This window comes from Phasianus colchicus, chromosome 19 (genome assembly GCF_987193195.1).
Source record: "Phasianus colchicus chromosome 19, bPhaCol1.hap1.1, whole genome shotgun sequence".
NCBI classification, from domain to species: Eukaryota; Metazoa; Chordata; class Aves; order Galliformes; family Phasianidae; genus Phasianus; species Phasianus colchicus.
In genome coordinates, this window is record NC_143454.1 from 348,270 (window position 1) to 370,087 (window position 21,818).

Here is a 21,818-nt window from a genome sequence, read left to right on the forward strand (position 1 = left end):
GAAGAAAGGCCCTTGGAAAAAAATACATTAAAGTATAAAGAAGACAGAAGCTGCGTGAACATTAATACGGCCCTGTGCTTTCTGCCAACGGGCTTTAATTTCGTTATCATTAAATTTGCTGGGCAGTTACACTTTGGTAATGCGAACATTTAGAAAAGATGCAACGGATGCTGGCAAAAGGAAAAAAAAAAACCTCTTTTTTTACAGCTATTTATAAGCACTTAGCACAGCTCTCCTGGGTTTGGAGAAGTTTCCCTCTTTTTTCTTCGTCTTTCCCCCCACACACCCTCCACTTCTAACTTCGTGTTCTGCCCCCGTCATTACGAGACACAGAGAGAACGAATCGCCAGGGACTGCGCCGCGGGTCCCCGGCAATCCGTCAGAAAAGTTCTTTCCGCGGTCTCTGCTGCCACCTCGTGGCCAATGCGCGGAACTGCCGCTGCCCGCTGCTTAGGCCGGCAAGCGGTATAACGCATGCGCGTAGAAACGCGGAAGTGGCGTTTTAACCGCTCTGCGCAGCTAATCCGCCACTCTCTGTGGTGATCAGTCCTCCAGGTAATAGCGAACACGCGCCCGTCAACTGAAAGATAGCAATTGTTTCGACAAACCACTACGGGGACGGGCAAGCAGCCGATTCTCGGACCGCCGGCTCAGCGATATTCTCCCCTTCTAATCCAGGATGCCCCTCGTCTATTTCCGCCCTTTTATGCCCGAGCCCACCCGGGAACGGACCGGGTCGGCTCAGGGCTGCCTCTCAGCGCCTCGTGGCACCCAACGTGCTTGCCGCCGCGGTGGAGGAGCAGACGTCCCGTTCCAGCCCCAGCTCTGCACCGCAGCGTTCCTGGAAAAGCAAGTCTCGCGAGAGCAACGCGCACGTGCGAATCTAGGCACTGCGCACGCGGCAGTCTCTCTAGGCACCGCACTACGCAGGCGCGGTTCTCGAGACAACAGCACGGAGTACGGACGCGCGGTTCATGAGAAAGCACAACGCATGCGCCAGTGGTTTAAAAAAAAAAAAAAAAAAAAAAACACACACCACTACGCGCGCACTGGATTCTGCTCCGAACGGGGCATGCGCCGGATTCTGCCCGCCACGGCGCATGCGCCTGTCTGTGCCCCGCAATGCGCATGTGCCAAGTGCTCTGCGCACGCGCCAGCTGCAAGAGCGCATTGGGCATGCGCGACCGTTCGCACCGCTCTGCGCATGCGCCAGTCTCGGCACCGCGATGCGCATGCTCTCCTCACGGCCGCAAAACGCATGCGCCATCGTTTGCAGTGCGCATGCGGCAAGCATGTCACCGAACTGCGCGTGCGGCCGCCTTGGCACGGCACTGCGCATGCGCTTCTCGCGCGCGGATTACGGCGTACGCTCGTTTTCGGGCACGCACCTACGCGTTCGCTTTTTTCGTCGCCTCATTGCGCAAGCGGCGGGTGCACGGTCCGCCTAGACAGTACGTTCTGGAAGCAGACCGGGGCATAAAACCGCCCGAGGAAATAGACAAGGAGCATTCTGGATTGGAAAAGAGAGAATAGTGTCGCGGAGCCGGCGGTCCAAGTATTGCCTGCTCACCTGCATCTCAGGGCTTCGAAGAAATGGATGCTATTGGAAAGCTGGACGGCGCATGCGCACTACTTCCCGGAGGACCGAGCATAACGCAGATCGGCGGGGTGCCTGCGCAGAGGAGCAGGACCGTGCGCGCACCACTTCCGGATCAAACACCTCACCTGTGAGGACAGGCTGAGAGAGCTGGGGCTGGGGCAATACATGTTGGGGGATGAAAGGGCTGAGCATACCCAACCCCTTCAAAGCAGTGTCTTTCCACCCCAGTTTTTGGACTGCAGCACCAGCCCCACACAGGGTCCAGCCTTCTCCGGTTTGATCTCGTGCAGGATATTCTTGCAATGTGTGTGACAAAATATACATATATACACCTATATACAGAGCGGGCATTCCTGGGAAGATTTGGCTAGACGATAAGTGATGCAAACTACCTGAGATCTTCCCCAAGTTAAGTAGAAGGACTCCCCAAAAGAACTATGACAACGGAGTTCACGAAATATAAATATTATCCAATTCTAATGCAGAAACAACATTTGATTCCCACAACACCACCTCCTATCCGTCTCCCTCAGAGATTCCCAGGAGCACCTCAGGCTGCTGCTTTCTCGTGACAGCCTGGCCATCTGCCCCAGCAGCTCCTTAAGCAGAGTACGCCTGCAACTAGCTTCCTTTAACTGGCTGGTAGGTATGGTGAGATAGTTCCTTTACGGGAATCGAAATGGAAATCACAATGAGTTGGATGGCATCCTGCTTTTCTTCTCCAGTGCCAGAGAAGTCCACATATTCCAGCACCACAAAAGGTCATGCACACAGCCCAGTGCTGCGGAAGGCAGTTCTGTCCAACACCGCGACGTCTCTGCCACCCAACGCAGCTTGAAGCCACCGTGCCTCAGCCTCCATTTTGAGCTGGGGCCAGAAGGCCGCCCCGCCCTATAGCCCCACCCTCCCTTCATTGTGAGTTAGGCCGGAAGGCTGCACTGCCCAATAGCACTGCAGGCCGCTGCCCCACCCTCCATTACGTGCCAGGCAGGCACACAGCATAGAAGACTGTGGGCGCACCCCCCCACGGCATTCACTGTCTGCACACCCTTGCGACAGGGACGAGAGGCAGTGGGCGCTACGGGGCCAGGGGCAGCTGTCCTTGCAGGCCCCAGGAAGGAGAGTAGCTTTCAGCGGCCTTCGGCCCCAGCTTTTGGAGGCTGAGGGTCTCTTCAGGTCCCTGCGACCATGCCGCAGAGACAGGCAAAGTGCTGCCAGCCCTCTCTGCGCCGGGGCCCGGCCCAGCCCCCTGCCTGCCCCGCGCAGCGGGAGGAGCACAGGCGGGAGCTGGAGGCGCTGCGGGCCCAGCTGGAGGGCGAGCGGCTCCGCTCCCAGGAGATGCAGCGCCGCCGGGCCGTCGAGAGACGTGAGCTGCAGGAGGCGGCAGAGCGGGAGCGGCAGCTCCTGGCCGACCGACTGCGCTCCAACTGGGAGCGACAGCGGGCGTCAAAGCTGCAGCGCCTGCGGGAGCAGAGCCAGAGGCAGCGGGAGGCGGACATCCGCCAACTGCTGCAGATGAAGGAGGCCCAGCTCCGCCAGACGCAGGAGCGGCTGCAGCAGCGGTGCAACAACGCCAACCGCCAGGTACGGGATCTGCTGCGGCAGCTAGCAAAGGAGCTGCTGAGTGGCGAGAGCAGCAGAGAGGCCCACAGACTGCAGCAGGAAGTCCAGCGGCAGCTCTGCAGGAAGCCCTGTGCAGAGCAGGCCGCCCACGTCCTGCGCCTCCAGCGCGAACTGCAGGAGCAGAGGAGACGCTTCCTGCATTACATCCTGGAGCACGGACAGGGGCAGCCGCCCGCCTCCTGCAACGGGGCCAGGGCTGCAGCCGCTGGGCCGCGCACACGGCAAAGGCCAGCCTGCCGTCGGGCTGTAGCAGAAGCGGGTGTTCAGGCTGCAGAGCAACAACAGGCCTGCCCACCTGAGCACAGGGAGCTGCGGGAGCAGAGTGCCCATCTGCTGAGGGCACTGAAGGACTTGCAGAGACAATGCAGCCTCCTTGGAGAGGAGAACTGCCTGCTGAGGAGCAGAAGCTCTCAGCAGATGAGGGAGGAGGTGGAGCGGCTCAAGGACAAGACGCATACGCTCAGCCTCCTTACCAAGCAGCTGCGGGAAACAGTCCGGCAGCTCAAGGAGGCCTCTTCCACATCCAGAGGGGCCGCAGAAAAGGCAGAGGAAGCCAACCAGCTGCAGGGGCAGCATTTGGAAAAGGAGACTGGGAAAAAGCTGGAGCCGCACGGAAATCCAGAACAGGAATGGCTGGAGAAGTCGGGAGGGTGGCTGATGGCAAGCTGCAGCCTGCATTCTCGCAGACGATCACCAGCACTAATTCGAAGATTCATAGCACGTCACAGCTACAATCCTTTTGAGGGCCCTAATGAGGACCCAGAAAACGAGCTTCCACTGACTGCTGGACAATACCTTTACATCTTCGGAGACGTAGATGAAGATGGCTGGTTTCTGGGAGAGCTGACGGATGGCACAAGAGGACTGGTCCCTTCCAATCTGGTGGAAGAAGTTTCAGATGATGACCTGGATACGACTGTGCCTCCACAGCTTCGTGATCTCCTGCTGGATACCGACGATGACGAGCAACTAGGCAGCAGGAGCGGTGGCAGAAAGTGATGGTCACCATCCAGAAATCTGTGTCCGTGTATTGGCTGAGCCTGGGGGATGCGGAGATTCCTCTCCATAATACGGCAGCATCCCATCAAGATTCCATATTTTCATCCACATAGATGAAGAATACCTCCTGCTCCACTTGATGTTCAACTGAAGCATGGTCCATCGGCACAAAGACCTTGAAAATTTATCACTTGTATGACTGGGAATTTACTACATTTGGACTGAAAAAAATCTAAAAAAAATTAAAAAACACCATAAAATAACCAAACTCAAAACGCACGTGTGAAGTCTTCTTGTTTTCTGGCAGTCCGCTTTTGTAAAGGTATGAGGAAAGCAAGAGGCTGAGGAAAGCCTCCAAAGTCTTTCTCAAGCGCACTACCTACAAGTATTGGAATCGAGAGAGAAAGGAATCATTACTGCTTGCTTCTGTTCTTCGGGATACCTGAAGTACCTTGGAAGGCCACACTTCCTGAGCAATATAAACATTCTGTCCCAAAGCAGCTCTTTGACCGTTTCCACTGGGTGATAAGGCATAGCGCTTGCATCATCTGAAGGCACGGACTCAGGTGCCAATCCAAATCCTTAACTGCAGGTCCTTACATTCTATACATACATGCTCAAGCTCCCTCTTGTAATTTTCCATCCATCCCTACGTGTCAGCAGAGCGCTTAACAAGTCTCCTTTAGTCTAGACACCAACTGCGCACACAACTGAGACACAGCTGCACCATTCCTAGAAAAACAGCTTTACAATTTCCCATAATAAAGTACCCGGCTCGCTCATATCCAACTTACTATAGGACACAGATTTATGCCTTATTTGCCCATCTCTGATATTGATAGCACCTGCCAGCCCCCAGAAATTACTATTTTAACACAAGGCCCAGAGGCAAAAACAACAGAATCCTACTAGAAATCATTCCGGTCAATGAGAATAGTTTTCTGCTGTGCCTGTTTTGAAAACCCATGTAATCAGTGACACGTGAAAATACGTGAACAATAGTCACCGCATCTCTGCGGCACTACCTGAAAATATAAATTTGCTGGAAAGCATTAAGGTTTGAATCTCAGGGTTACCAAGTGCTTTGGTACAAAGCCAGCATTCATCCGCCCTATACCACGGTGAGGCATTAAATTACCAGAAGGAGCAACTCCACCTATTTCACTGATTACACTTTCGTCTTGGCCATACGTAATAGCTCAACTCTCTGCAACCAGCAGAGAAGACTGACCAGGCTTTAGGAAACGACATATTCATTGGCATCAGAGAGAGGCCTTTCTGACACTGACTTTTTTCACACAGCTCAGCTATCTCAAATGCCCACCCCCTGCCCCCTACACCCGGAAAAAAAACAGACAGACCCAAACAAAAAACACTTGCACATTGGACTCCTTGGGCTTGAGAGAGGCTTAACTGGCTTAACTTCTATTGTGCGCTAGTAACATGGAGCGCAAGAAAAGCTTTCCAAAGGGAATGAGCTGGAAACTGGGTATGTGAACAAGTAATCCTCAAAAAAGGAGCGCCTGCCGCAGCTGGCTGGGGAGGGCCTGCGTATACCCCGTGCCCTTGTGGGCTATCTGTCCAGCTGCAGGAGGACCAGAGAAGGGCAGCTGAAAAGATGAAAAGCTGCAGCTGAGCCTGATAGACCCGCACAGCTCTCGGGCCATCTTGCCGATGGCAGCTGTGACGCATCGATTCGTTCTATGCAGGTGAATTAATTTTTTCCATCTGCAAACTTAGGTGGAGAACTGCAGTTTTCGTTAGTCTTTGTGGAAACGCTGTAGTGGTCCACACTAATCTCAAAACAGCAACTCTGTGCTGTGACTGCCTGCGTAGACCTGCTGGGGCCTAACACTACCCATTTTAGGGCATAAAAAAGAATAAAAAGCCAAAAATGAAACCTGGAGTTGAAGAAAGGCCCTTGGGAAAAAATACATTAAAAGTAGGAACAAGACAGAGGCTGAGTGAACATTAATATGGCCCCGCGCTTTCTGCCAATGGGCTTTAATTTCGTTATCATTAAATTTGCCGGGCAGTTGCATTTTGGTCTGTGAACATTTAGAAACAATGCAACAGATGCTGGCAAAAAGAAAAAAAAAAAAAAAAAAGAACTTATTTTTTCACAGCTACTTATAAGCACTTAGCAGAGCTTGCCTGGGTTTGGGGTAGTCTCTCTCTTTTTTTCTTCGTCTTTCCCCCCACAACGCCCCCGCTTCCAACTTCGCGCTCTTCTCCCGCCATCACAAGACAGAGAGAACGGGTCGCCAGGGGAGAAAAACGCGGGCCGATCCCGTCAGAAAAGTTCTTTCCGCGGTCTTTGCTGCCACCTCGTGGCCCATGCGCGGAACTGCCGCTGTCTGTCGCCGCGTCCCGCAAGCAGCACAACGCATGCGCGTACAAATGCGGAAGTGGCGTTTTAACCGCTCTGCGCAGCTAATGCGCCGCTCTCTATGGTGATCAGTCCTCCAGCTAATAGCGACCGTGCGCCCGTCCACTTAAAGACAGCAATTGTTTCGACAGACCACGACGGGGACGGGCAAGCAGTCGATTCCCGGGCCGCCGGCCCAGCGATATTCTCCCCCTTCTAATCCAGGATGCCCCTCGTCTATTTCCGCCCTTTTATGCCCAAGCCCACGCGGAAGCGGACCGGTTGGGCTCACAGCTGCCCCTCAGCGCCTCGTGGCATCCAACTTCCTCTCCGCCCCGGTGAACCAGCAAAGTCCCTTTCCACCCCCAGCCCTGCACCGTCCCCCAGCCGTTTAAAAGCCCTCCCAGCGGCAGTGGAACGCGAGCAGCTCCGAGATTCGCGGTCGCGGTACTGGCGTGCAGCAGCACCGACGCGGCAGCAACCCGCGACCAGCGAGCCTCGGGAGAGCAACGCGCACGCGCGAGCCCGGGCACTGCAGTGCGCATGTGCCGGTAGCGGCTCGGCGCTACGCATGCGCCCCTCTCGGCAGAGCACTACGCGTGCCCAAGCCTAGACGCTGCACTGCGCAAGCGCCACCCTCCGCACCGCACTACGCATGTGCCTGTTCCCGAGGCAGGCTCGAGCGTCAGACCGTCGGAGGAAATAGACAAGGAGCACTTCCGACAGCAAGAGAGAAAACCGTTGCTGAGCCAGCAGGAATTGACTGCTCGACTGCATCTCAGGGCTTGGTAGATTTGAAAGCTATTTATGAGTTCTCTGGCGCATGCGTGCTGTTGCCTGGAGGACTAACCCTAACAAAGCTCGGCAGATTCGCTGCGCAGAGCGATGAGAACGTACGTACGCCACTTCCGCGTGCCTGCGCGCATGCGTACTGCTGCCTGCGGCACCGAACATACGCGGCCGCAATTCCACCGATTGGCCACGAGGGGGCACCAGAGACCGCGGAAACAACAGCTCCGACTGGACTGACGCGGAGCCGCGCCGCAGCTTCTGGCGCTCCGCTCTTTCTCTCTCGTGAGGGCAGAGGAAAAACGCAGTTAGGTCGGGGTTGAGGGAGGAGAGAATTACGTCAGTTGGAACAAGACGAAGAAAAACAAGGAAAACTTCTCTATGCCCAGCAAAACTCTGCTAAGTGCTTAAGAATATCGGTAAATAAATAAATAACGTCATCATCAAATTGATTTTGTCATGCTTTTTTTTTTTTTTTTGAAGGCAACTGAGGTGATGAAAAAGCTGGTGTCAATTGGACAGGAGGGCGCAGTGAAGCCAAGGATGGCGAGGAATGATTAACAATCCTTAACGTTGCAAAAGAAAACAAACAAAAAAACCACCAGTAAAACAACTTCTGTACCTGGCCATGCAACTCTGAGATCCCGTCTGGGTCTCCCGGCGCTTGTAAATATCCACCGGGTCAATTTTGATATCGAGCGATTTGTTGTCAGTTCTTCCATTCACAGTCAATGCCAGGATCTGCCGCCGCAGGGCGTTCTGACCATGGGCACCACTGCTGAACTGTTTCAATATCAGTGGGATTCCCAGGCACGGTTTCAAGGATTTGGTCTACTTTTGACCCAAAGGGAGAATTGATATGAAATGCGAGGTATGCATAAGGAAAACAAACAAACAAACAAGTTTCATATGTTACCTGCTTGAAGGCGTATACCACTCTCACTCTTTAAAAGCATTAAAGAAAAAAAAGTAAAATGCATAGAGTAATCTCTTCCAACAACACGTGCATTTGGTCTGGGCAGCAAAGGGCGCAGCTCTGTATCACAAAGAACCGAAGGCATAAGCACCAGGCTCCTAAGTTCCAGCCAAACCAACCAAACGTGCCTATGGACAGGCAGAATCCTTAAGTAGGACAGCCAGTAAAAACGTCAAACAAAGCACCCGATTCTCAGCCTTCTTGTTCCTTTTTGAAAATCCAGAGGTCTCTGTGTTAGCTCCACCTCTAGCCTGTAAAGCCCGAGCTCGCCGTCTGGGGGAAGTCCAAGAAAAGGCTGGGTTATTACAGCGAGTCCCCAGTAGGATTGACATTTTTTCTAGCCTCAGGTCTCAGTTCTTTTACACATGCGAGGTATCTCTCAGGGTCATCTGGTGGTCTTTTGATGAAGGCCATGTCTTTCTTGCTGTGCACACTTGGACCTGGTTCAAGCTGAAGGATGCTTGACTCACTCCAGGCAGTCGTCTTATCAGCCACAACTCAGAAACCTTGCTGACAACACCAAGCTGTGGGGAGCAGCGACACGCCAGCAGTGACATGGGACGCCAACCAGAGGGACCCAGAGAGGCTTGAGCAGCGGGCACAGACAAACCTCATCAGCTTCAACAAATCCAGGCGCAGTGTCTTGCACCTGGGACAAGGGAACCCCCCACTACCGATACATGCTGGGGGATGAAAGGGCTGAGCCTAGGCCCGTCCCAAAAGAGCTGGTGGATGGCAAGCTGTACACGAGCCAGCAAAGTGCCCTCCCAGCCCGGAAAACCAGCCACATCCTGGGCTGCACCAAAAGATGTGCGGTCAGCAGGTGAAAAGAGGTGATCCTGCCCCTCTGCTCTGTGCTGAAGAGGCCTCACCTGGAGTACTGCGTCCATATGAAGAGCCCTCAGTGCAGAAGGGACATGGACCCGTTGGAGCACATACAGAGGACGGCCACAAGAAAAAAAAAAACCAAAGGATCAAACACCTCACCTGTGAGGACAGGTTGAGAGAGCTGGGGCTGTTCAGCCCGGAGAAGTGAAGGCTCCGAGGTGACCTGGTAACAGCCTTTCGATACCCAAAGGGGAGCTAAAGGAAAGAAGGAGGGAAAATTTAGGTTAGATATAAGGAAAATATCCTTCATAGCAAGGGACAAGGGGAAACGTTTTAAGCTGGGGGAGGGAAGATTTAGGTTGGATGGCAGGGGGAAGTTCTCCACAGAGAGAGCGGTGAGGGGCTGGAACAGCTGCCCAGAGAGGCTGTGGATGCCCCGTCCATCCCTGGAGGTGTTCAAGGCCAGGTTGGATGGGGCCCTGGGCAGCCCGGTCTAGTATGAAATGGGGAGGTTGGTGGTCCTGCATGTGGCAGGGGGGGGGGGTTGGAGATCCACGATCCTCGAGGTCCCTTCCGACCCGGGACATTCTGTGACTCTGCGCAGTGGACCAGGTTGCCCAGAGATGCGGTGGATGCCCTGTCCCTTCCAAGGTGACACGCAGGGCAACCTGATCTAGCTGTGAATGTCCCTGTTCATTGTGGGTGAGTCGGACTAGATCATCATAAATGGTCGCTTCCGACTCTAAGGAGTCTCTGGTATGATACCTGAAGCCATGTCCACAAAGGACATCGATGGCATGGTGAGCAACCAGGGTAGGTGGGGAAGCCTGTGTGCTCAACAGCTCCGGGGAAACTCACCAAGTAGTCCAGTCGGGAAGATTCACATCAGCCATAGAGCCTCTCTGTGCCAGTCCCAGTATTCAGCACACCAGAGGTACTGCTTCATCACACTGGTGGGTCCCACAGCGGCAGAGCTAGCTATTGAATGGGGGCCAGGGGATGGAAGGAAGAGGGGTGGGGAGGTTGGGTATCATACAGACTAGGAAACTAACAGCATCCCCTGACAATTGGGATGGAGATATCTGGGGTGATCCAGACAAAGTGGTCCAGTAGAAGACAATCCTTTGTTTCCTAGAAAGACGAAGCCGGATCTGCCATAAAAACAGAAAGAACCCTAGGACCCTGGGGTGGTCGGCCACAACGTGCTCTGAGAACTGTGCCCTGACATCTGTTACTACTGACAAATCTGTAAGGGAGGTCTAGGAGAGAACCAGACAAAACAGGAACAGAATACTCGTGTTCAGTATGCTCAAGTAGTGGAGACTGCATTACACTAAGCGAGGATGAAGAAAACGGCCACTGGGGCTGGGGCTTTTCTTAAGCTCAGGTCCCAGCCTGATACACGCACCTCACTCTATCACCAGCCACGTAGCTTATTGGGCTGGAAGAATAAACCCCAGGGAGCAAGGCGAGCCCCTTGTGACCCCCATTCCATCTCTAAGTGAGCGTCCCACAGCCATCACCAAACCCACCTGCATACAAGCGATGCATGAACAAGGGATTCATGGCGTTCCATTATCTGCTCCACAGATTTCACAGTGCTTAAACCACTAACTAAAGGAGCCCCAGAAACCCTTAAACCCCATCGAGCTGCAAAACAGAACGGGATCCAAAGAGACACGGAGCATAATTTAAATACGCGCCCTTAAACAATACTCAGCATGGGCGGAATTAATCCGTGGCAGAGGAGACACAGAGGGGACAGGGGCAGAGGACACAGGGAGAACACAAAGACACAAGTAGGACACAGAGGGAACGTGTCATAAAATAGGTTGGGACAGTGTGGTAGTTTGGAGTCCCAGGTCGATGATTGTGCAATGAGAGTCATGAAAGAGGAACGGAGACTTCACAAGAAGGTACTGGGCTTGAAAAGAGTTGCAAAGGAAACCTGGAGAATGCAGAATCTCTTTACAGAAAAGCACATTAGCTCCAGGCGTTTCCAGAGTTGCAATGCTCAGTCAGCCAACCAGCATTACCTTGGGGCTGATTGAAGCATTCCAGACATGAGATAAGAGTAAAAGAGAGGAATGAACGTCAGTCTCTTCATTACCAATTCAGAGAAAAGCAGATAACCCCTTCACTCCCCTCAGAGAACAATTGGAAGGCATCATAAGGAGAGGCATAGCGGACATAGCTACTCTAAACCAACTTAGGATCCCCACAGAAAGGCAGAAGCCAAAACCCTGCAAAAAAGAAAGGATCACTTACCTCTTTCCAAGAACCAGAGCTCACCCAACAATCCACAGGAGGCAGTCTCCAGGAAGAAACCCTGCCTTTGGGGCTGCCAGCCCTTAAATGAGGAGAGGGAGGGGCTGGAGCCAGGCTCAGCCTCATCTGGTTCTCTAGGTGCATTGCTTCCACCTGTGCTTGCAGGGCTACACCCCTCACCAGGTGCTCCGTCACTGCTTCAGGCTGTGATCTCAAAGTTCCCATAAAAGCATGAAAAAAAAAAAAAAAAAAAGTAATGAAGTAATGACTGGCAGCCAATTGGGCAAGGGGGGAGGGAGGGGGTTATCGATGGACAAGCTAGGATGGTCCACATGTTTTGATTCCAGTCTGTCCTCAATGGCAATTGGTGGCATTTCTAATAAATAGGGGAGCACAGATTTCCATACTGATACAGCAAGATGCTGAGAAGCTGCATGTGCAACAAAAGGGCTGAGACTACCGGTGTGAATGGAGCGAGTGCTGTCTGCCAAACTGCCAGGGTCAGCTTTGGCTCCCCAGTGAGAAATCTGTGTCATCTACTTGCACAGCAATTAAAGACCATTGTGAAATTATTTTAGGATTTGGTTCCTCAGTGGGTGAACCTGGCACCTGCCCGCATGGCAGCGTGAAGCCCTTTGGCTCAAACATCGATCCCAAACCCCAAAGAAGTCGGGAGGCTGTAGAGTGCGTACTTCGTGCAGCCCCTGCACTCCTCGAGTCAGAGATCACTGACGTACTGCAGGACCCCATTTCTGTTGCGGCACGACAGGGGATTGCTGAAGTCACTGCAGATTTGGAGAAAAGACAGATCATCTCCAGAATGCACTCCCCATACAAGCGGCCCACGTGTGTGGGGCACAAGCCCCATTCTGGGGGCAATGACCCCCACCTGTGGGGCGCTACCCCCACCCCACTGTCACAGCCGTGTGCGGAGGACACCATCACCCCACTGCGCACAGCCATCAACTTCTCCCAGGACTCCACGCACCCCACAGGCATCCCTGACCCTGCCCTCAACCCCACGGTGACATGGGCACGGAGCGAAGGGGGACAGGTAGTGTGGGGGGAGGTGAGGAGACATGAGGGGACATGTGGGGACACGGGGTTGATGTGTGGGGTCATAAAAAGCCAAAAATGAAACTTGGAGTTGAAGAAAGGCCCTTGGAAAAAAATACATTAAAGTATAAAGAAGACAGAAGCTGCGTGAACATTAATACGGCCCTGTGCTTTCTGCCAACGGGCTTTAATTTCGTTATCATTAAATTTGCTGGGCAGTTACACTTTGGTAATGCGAACATTTAGAAAAGATGCAACGGATGCTGGCAAAAGGAAAAAAAAAAACCTCTTTTTTTACAGCTATTTATAAGCACTTAGCACAGCTCTCCTGGGTTTGGAGAAGTTTCCCTCTTTTTTCTTCGTCTTTCCCCCCACACACCCTCCACTTCTAACTTCGTGTTCTGCCCCCGTCATTACGAGACACAGAGAGAACGAATCGCCAGGGACTGCGCCGCGGGTCCCCGGCAATCCGTCAGAAAAGTTCTTTCCGCGGTCTCTGCTGCCACCTCGTGGCCAATGCGCGGAACTGCCGCTGCCCGCTGCTTAGGCCGGCAAGCGGTATAACGCATGCGCGTAGAAACGCGGAAGTGGCGTTTTAACCGCTCTGCGCAGCTAATCCGCCACTCTCTGTGGTGATCAGTCCTCCAGGTAATAGCGAACACGCGCCCGTCAACTGAAAGATAGCAATTGTTTCGACAAACCACTACGGGGACGGGCAAGCAGCCGATTCTCGGACCGCCGGCTCAGCGATATTCTCCCCTTCTAATCCAGGATGCCCCTCGTCTATTTCCGCCCTTTTATGCCCGAGCCCACCCGGGAACGGACCGGGTCGGCTCAGGGCTGCCTCTCAGCGCCTCGTGGCACCCAACGTGCTTGCCGCCGCGGTGGAGGAGCAGACGTCCCGTTCCAGCCCCAGCTCTGCACCGCAGCGTTCCTGGAAAAGCAAGTCTCGCGAGAGCAACGCGCACGTGCGAATCTAGGCACTGCGCACGCGGCAGTCTCTCTAGGCACCGCACTACGCAGGCGCGGTTCTCGAGACAACAGCACGGAGTACGGACGCGCGGTTCATGAGAAAGCACAACGCATGCGCCAGTGGTTTAAAAAAAAAAAAAAAAAAAAAAAAAACACACACCACTACGCGCGCACTGGATTCTGCTCCGAACGGGGCATGCGCCGGATTCTGCCCGCCACGGCGCATGCGCCTGTCTGTGCCCCGCAATGCGCATGTGCCAAGTGCTCTGCGCACGCGCCAGCTGCAAGAGCGCATTGGGCATGCGCGACCGTTCGCACCGCTCTGCGCATGCGCCAGTCTCGGCACCGCGATGCGCATGCTCTCCTCACGGCCGCAAAACGCATGCGCCATCGTTTGCAGTGCGCATGCGGCAAGCATGTCACCGAACTGCGCGTGCGGCCGCCTTGGCACGGCACTGCGCATGCGCTTCTCGCGCGCGGATTACGGCGTACGCTCGTTTTCGGGCACGCACCTACGCGTTCGCTTTTTTCGTCGCCTCATTGCGCAAGCGGCGGGTGCACGGTCCGCCTAGACAGTACGTTCTGGAAGCAGACCGGGGCATAAAACCGCCCGAGGAAATAGACAAGGAGCATTCTGGATTGGAAAAGAGAGAATAGTGTCGCGGAGCCGGCGGTCCAAGTATTGCCTGCTCACCTGCATCTCAGGGCTTCGAAGAAATGGATGCTATTGGAAAGCTGGACGGCGCATGCGCACTACTTCCCGGAGGACCGAGCATAACGCAGATCGGCGGGGTGCCTGCGCAGAGGAGCAGGACCGTGCGCGCACCACTTCCGGATCAAACACCTCACCTGTGAGGACAGGCTGAGAGAGCTGGGGCTGGGGCAATACATGTTGGGGGATGAAAGGGCTGAGCATACCCAACCCCTTCAAAGCAGTGTCTTTCCACCCCAGTTTTTGGACTGCAGCACCAGCCCCACACAGGGTCCAGCCTTCTCCGGTTTGATCTCGTGCAGGATATTCTTGCAATGTGTGTGACAAAATATACATATATACACCTATATACAGAGCGGGCATTCCTGGGAAGATTTGGCTAGACGATAAGTGATGCAAACTACCTGAGATCTTCCCCAAGTTAAGTAGAAGGACTCCCCAAAAGAACTATGACAACGGAGTTCACGAAATATAAATATTATCCAATTCTAATGCAGAAACAACATTTGATTCCCACAACACCACCTCCTATCCGTCTCCCTCAGAGATTCCCAGGAGCACCTCAGGCTGCTGCTTTCTCGTGACAGCCTGGCCATCTGCCCCAGCAGCTCCTTAAGCAGAGTACGCCTGCAACTAGCTTCCTTTAACTGGCTGGTAGGTATGGTGAGATAGTTCCTTTACGGGAATCGAAATGGAAATCACAATGAGTTGGATGGCATCCTGCTTTTCTTCTCCAGTGCCAGAGAAGTCCACATATTCCAGCACCACAAAAGGTCATGCACACAGCCCAGTGCTGCAGAAGGCAGTTCTGTCCAACACCGCGACGTCTCTGCCACCCAACGCAGCTTGAAGCCACCGTGCCTCAGCCTCCATTTTGAGCTGGGGCCAGAAGGCCGCCCCGCCCTATAGCCCCACCCTCCCTTCATTGTGAGTTAGGCCGGAAGGCTGCACTGCCCAATAGCACTGCAGGCCGCTGCCCCACCCTCCATTACGTGCCAGGCAGGCACACAGCATAGAAGACTGTGGGCGCACCCCCCCACGGCATTCACTGTCTGCACACCCTTGCGACAGGGACGAGAGGCAGTGGGCGCTACGGGGCCAGGGGCAGCTGTCCTTGCAGGCCCCAGGAAGGAGAGTAGCTTTCAGCGGCCTTCGGCCACAGCTTTTGGAGGCTGAGGGTCTCTTCAGGTCCCTGCGACCATGCCGCAGAGACAGGCAAAGTGCTGCCAGCCCTCTCTGCGCCGGGGCCCGGCCCAGCCCCCTGCCTGCCCCGCGCAGCGGGAGGAGCACAGGCGGGAGCTGGAGGCGCTGCGGGCCCAGCTGGAGGGCGAGCGGCTCCGCTCCCAGGAGATGCAGCGCCGCCGGGCCGTCGAGAGACGTGAGCTGCAGGAGGCGGCAGAGCGGGAGCGGCAGCTCCTGGCCGACCGACTGCGCTCCAACTGGGAGCGACAGCGGGCGTCAAAGCTGCAGCGCCTGCGGGAGCAGAGCCAGAGGCAGCGGGAGGCGGACATCCGCCAACTGCTGCAGATGAAGGAGGCCCAGCTCCGCCAGACGCAGGAGCGGCTGCAGCAGCGGTGCAACAACGCCAACCGCCAGGTACGGGATCTGCTGCGGCAGCTAGCAAAGGAGCTGCTGAGTGGCGAGAGCAGCAGAGAGGCCCACAGACTGCAGCAGGAAGTCCAGCGGCAGCTCTGCAGGAAGCCCTGTGCAGAGCAGGCCACCCACGTCCTGCGCCTCCAGCGCGAACTGCAGGAGCAGAGGAGACGCTTCCTGCATTACATCCTGGAGCACGGACAGGGGCAGCCGCCCGCCTCCTGCAACGGGGCCAGGGCTGCAGCCGCTGGGCCGCGCACACGGCAAAGGCCAGCCTGCCGTCGGGCTGTAGCAGAAGCGGGTGTTCAGGCTGCAGAGCAACAACAGGCCTGCCCACCTGAGCACAGGGAGCTGCGGGAGCAGAGTGCCCATCTGCTGAGGGCACTGAAGGACTTGCAGAGACAATGCAGCCTCCTTGGAGAGGAGAACTGCCTGCTGAGGAGCAGAAGCTCTCAGCAGATGAGGGAGGAGGTGGAGCGGCTCAAGGACAAGACGCATACGCTCAGCCTCCTTACCAAGCAGCTGCGGGAAACAGTCCGGCAGCTCAAGGAGGCCTCTTCCACATCCAGAGGGGCCGCAGAAAAGGCAGAGGAAGCCAACCAGCTGCAGGGGCAGCATTTGGAAAAGGAGACTGGGAAAAAGCTGGAGCCGCACGGAAATCCAGAACAGGAATGGCTGGAGAAGTCGGGAGGGTGGCTGATGGCAAGCTGCAGCCTGCATTCTCGCAGACGATCACCAGCACTAATTCGAAGATTCATAGCACGTCACAGCTACAATCCTTTTGAGGGCCCTAATGAGGACCCAGAAAACGAGCTTCCACTGACTGCTGGACAATACCTTTACATCTTCGGAGACGTAGATGAAGATGGCTGGTTTCTGGGAGAGCTGACGGATGGCACAAGAGGACTGGTCCCTTCCAATCTGGTGGAAGAAGTTTCAGATGATGACCTGGATACGACTGTGCCTCCACAGCTTCGTGATCTCCTGCTGGATACCGACGATGACGAGCAACTAGGCAGCAGGAGCGGTGGCAGAAAGTGATGGTCACCATCCAGAAATCTGTGTCCGTGTATTGGCTGAGCCTGGGGGATGCGGAGATTCCTCTCCATAATACGGCAGCATCCCATCAAGATTCCATATTTTCATCCACATAGATGAAGAATACCTCCTGCTCCACTTGATGTTCAACTGAAGCATGGTCCATCGGCACAAAGACCTTGAAAATTTATCACTTGTATGACTGGGAATTTACTACATTTGGACTGAAAAAAATCTAAAAAAAATTAAAAAACACCATAAAATAACCAAACTCAAAACGCACGTGTGAAGTCTTCTTGTTTTCTGGCAGTCCGCTTTTGTAAAGGTATGAGGAAAGCAAGAGGCTGAGGAAAGCCTCCAAAGTCTTTCTCAAGCGCACTACCTACAAGTATTGGAATCGAGAGAGAAAGGAATCATTACTGCTTGCTTCTGTTCTTCGGGATACCTGAAGTACCTTGGAAGGCCACACTTCCTGAGCAATATAAACATTCTGTCCCAAAGCAGCTCTTTGACCGTTTCCACTGGGTGATAAGGCATAGCGCTTGCATCATCTGAAGGCACGGACTCAGGTGCCAATCCAAATCCTTAACTGCAGGTCCTTACATTCTATACATACATGCTCAAGCTCCCTCTTGTAATTTTCCATCCATCCCTACGTGTCAGCAGAGCGCTTAACAAGTCTCCTTTAGTCTAGACACCAACTGCGCACACAACTGAGACACAGCTGCACCATTCCTAGAAAAACAGCTTTACAATTTCCCATAATAAAGTACCCGGCTCGCTCATATCCAACTTACTATAGGACACAGATTTATGCCTTATTTGCCCATCTCTGATATTGATAGCACCTGCCAGCCCCCAGAAATTACTATTTTAACACAAGGCCCAGAGGCAAAAACAACAGAATCCTACTAGAAATCATTCCGGTCAATGAGAATAGTTTTCTGCTGTGCCTGTTTTGAAAACCCATGTAATCAGTGACACGTGAAAATACGTGAACAATAGTCACCGCATCTCTGCGGCACTACCTGAAAATATAAATTTGCTGGAAAGCATTAAGGTTTGAATCTCAGGGTTACCAAGTGCTTTGGTACAAAGCCAGCATTCATCCGCCCTATACCACGGTGAGGCATTAAATTACCAGAAGGAGCAACTCCACCTATTTCACTGATTACACTTTCGTCTTGGCCATACGTAATAGCTCAACTCTCTGCAACCAGCAGAGAAGACTGACCAGGCTTTAGGAAACGACATATTCATTGGCATCAGAGAGAGGCCTTTCTGACACTGACTTTTTTCACACAGCTCAGCTATCTCAAATGCCCACCCCCTGCCCCCTACACCCGGAAAAAAAACAGACAGACCCAAACAAAAAACACTTGCACATTGGACTCCTTGGGCTTGAGAGAGGCTTAACTGGCTTAACTTCTATTGTGCGCTAGTAACATGGAGCGCAAGAAAAGCTTTCCAAAGGGAATGAGCTGGAAACTGGGTATGTGAACAAGTAATCCTCAAAAAAGGAGCGCCTGCCGCAGCTGGCTGGGGAGGGCCTGCGTATACCCCGTGCCCTTGTGGGCTATCTGTCCAGCTGCAGGAGGACCAGAGAAGGGCAGCTGAAAAGATGAAAAGCTGCAGCTGAGCCTGATAGACCCGCACAGCTCTCGGGCCATCTTGCCGATGGCAGCTGTGACGCATCGATTCGTTCTATGCAGGTGAATTAATTTTTTCCATCTGCAAACTTAGGTGGAGAACTGCAGTTTTCGTTAGTCTTTGTGGAAACGCTGTAGTGGTCCACACTAATCTCAAAACAGCAACTCTGTGCTGTGACTGCCTGCGTAGACCTGCTGGGGCCTAACACTACCCATTTTAGGGCATAAAAAAGAATAAAAAGCCAAAAATGAAACCTGGAGTTGAAGAAAGGCCCTTGGGAAAAAATACATTAAAAGTAGGAACAAGACAGAGGCTGAGTGAACATTAATATGGCCCCGCGCTTTCTGCCAATGGGCTTTAATTTCGTTATCATTAAATTTGCCGGGCAGTTGCATTTTGGTCTGTGAACATTTAGAAACAATGCAACAGATGCTGGCAAAAAGAAAAAAAAAAAAAAAAAAGAACTTATTTTTTCACAGCTACTTATAAGCACTTAGCAGAGCTTGCCTGGGTTTGGGGTAGTCTCTCTCTTTTTTTCTTCGTCTTTCCCCCCACAACGCCCCCGCTTCCAACTTCGCGCTCTTCTCCCGCCATCACAAGACAGAGAGAACGGGTCGCCAGGGGAGAAAAACGCGGGCCGATCCCGTCAGAAAAGTTCTTTCCGCGGTCTTTGCTGCCACCTCGTGGCCCATGCGCGGAACTGCCGCTGTCTGTCGCCGCGTCCCGCAAGCAGCACAACGCATGCGCGTACAAATGCGGAAGTGGCGTTTTAACCGCTCTGCGCAGCTAATGCGCCGCTCTCTATGGTGATCAGTCCTCCAGCTAATAGCGACCGTGCGCCCGTCCACTTAAAGACAGCAATTGTTTCGACAGACCACGACGGGGACGGGCAAGCAGTCGATTCCCGGGCCGCCGGCCCAGCGATATTCTCCCCCTTCTAATCCAGGATGCCCCTCGTCTATTTCCGCCCTTTTATGCCCAAGCCCACGCGGAAGCGGACCGGTTGGGCTCACAGCTGCCCCTCAGCGCCTCGTGGCATCCAACTTCCTCTCCGCCCCGGTGAACCAGCAAAGTCCCTTTCCACCCCCAGCCCTGCACCGTCCCCCAGCCGTTTAAAAGCCCTCCCAGCGGCAGTGGAACGCGAGCAGCTCCGAGATTCGCGGTCGCGGTACTGGCGTGCAGCAGCACCGACGCGGCAGCAACCCGCGACCAGCGAGCCTCGGGAGAGCAACGCGCACGCGCGAGCCCGGGCACTGCAGTGCGCATGTGCCGGTAGCGGCTCGGCGCTACGCATGCGCCCCTCTCGGCAGAGCACTACGCGTGCCCAAGCCTAGACGCTGCACTGCGCAAGCGCCACCCTCCGCACCGCACTACGCATGTGCCTGTTCCCGAGGCAGGCTCGAGCGTCAGACCGTCGGAGGAAATAGACAAGGAGCACTTCCGACAGCAAGAGAGAAAACCGTTGCTGAGCCAGCAGGAATTGACTGCTCGACTGCATCTCAGGGCTTGGTAGATTTGAAAGCTATTTATGAGTTCTCTGGCGCATGCGTGCTGTTGCCTGGAGGACTAACCCTAACAAAGCTCGGCAGATTCGCTGCGCAGAGCGATGAGAACGTACGTACGCCACTTCCGCGTGCCTGCGCGCATGCGTACTGCTGCCTGCGGCACCGAACATACGCGGCCGCAATTCCACCGATTGGCCACGAGGGGGCACCAGAGACCGCGGAAACAACAGCTCCGACTGGACTGACGCGGAGCCGCGCCGCAGCTTCTGGCGCTCCGCTCTTTCTCTCTCGTGAGGGCAGAGGAAAAACGCAGTTAGGTCGGGGTTGAGGGAGGAGAGAATTACGTCAGTTGGAACAAGACGAAGAAAAACAAGGAAAACTTCTCTATGCCCAGCAAAACTCTGCTAAGTGCTTAAGAATATCGGTAAATAAATAAATAACGTCATCATCAAATTGATTTTGTCATGCTTTTTTTTTTTTTTTTGAAGGCAACTGAGGTGATGAAAAAGCTGGTGTCAATTGGACAGGAGGGCGCAGTGAAGCCAAGGATGGCGAGGAATGATTAACAATCCTTAACGTTGCAAAAGAAAACAAACAAAAAAACCACCAGTAAAACAACTTCTGTACCTGGCCATGCAACTCTGAGATCCCGTCTGGGTCTCCCGGCGCTTGTAAATATCCACCGGGTCAATTTTGATATCGAGCGATTTGTTGTCAGTTCTTCCATTCACAGTCAATGCCAGGATCTGCCGCCGCAGGGCGTTCTGACCATGGGCACCACTGCTGAACTGTTTCAATATCAGTGGGATTCCCAGGCACGGTTTCAAGGATTTGGTCTACTTTTGACCCAAAGGGAGAATTGATATGAAATGCGAGGTATGCATAAGGAAAACAAACAAACAAACAAGTTTCATATGTTACCTGCTTGAAGGCGTATACCACTCTCACTCTTTAAAAGCATTAAAGAAAAAAAAGTAAAATGCATAGAGTAATCTCTTCCAACAACACGTGCATTTGGTCTGGGCAGCAAAGGGCGCAGCTCTGTATCACAAAGAACCGAAGGCATAAGCACCAGGCTCCTAAGTTCCAGCCAAACCAACCAAACGTGCCTATGGACAGGCAGAATCCTTAAGTAGGACAGCCAGTAAAAACGTCAAACAAAGCACCCGATTCTCAGCCTTCTTGTTCCTTTTTGAAAATCCAGAGGTCTCTGTGTTAGCTCCACCTCTAGCCTGTAAAGCCCGAGCTCGCCGTCTGGGGGAAGTCCAAGAAAAGGCTGGGTTATTACAGCGAGTCCCCAGTAGGATTGACATTTTTTCTAGCCTCAGGTCTCAGTTCTTTTACACATGCGAGGTATCTCTCAGGGTCATCTGGTGGTCTTTTGATGAAGGCCATGTCTTTCTTGCTGTGCACACTTGGACCTGGTTCAAGCTGAAGGATGCTTGACTCACTCCAGGCAGTCGTCTTATCAGCCACAACTCAGAAACCTTGCTGACAACACCAAGCTGTGGGGAGCAGCGACACGCCAGCAGTGACATGGGACGCCAACCAGAGGGACCCAGAGAGGCTTGAGCAGCGGGCACAGACAAACCTCATCAGCTTCAACAAATCCAGGCGCAGTGTCTTGCACCTGGGACAAGGGAACCCCCCACTACCGATACATGCTGGGGGATGAAAGGGCTGAGCCTAGGCCCGTCCCAAAAGAGCTGGTGGATGGCAAGCTGTACACGAGCCAGCAAAGTGCCCTCCCAGCCCGGAAAACCAGCCACATCCTGGGCTGCACCAAAAGATGTGCGGTCAGCAGGTGAAAAGAGGTGATCCTGCCCCTCTGCTCTGTGCTG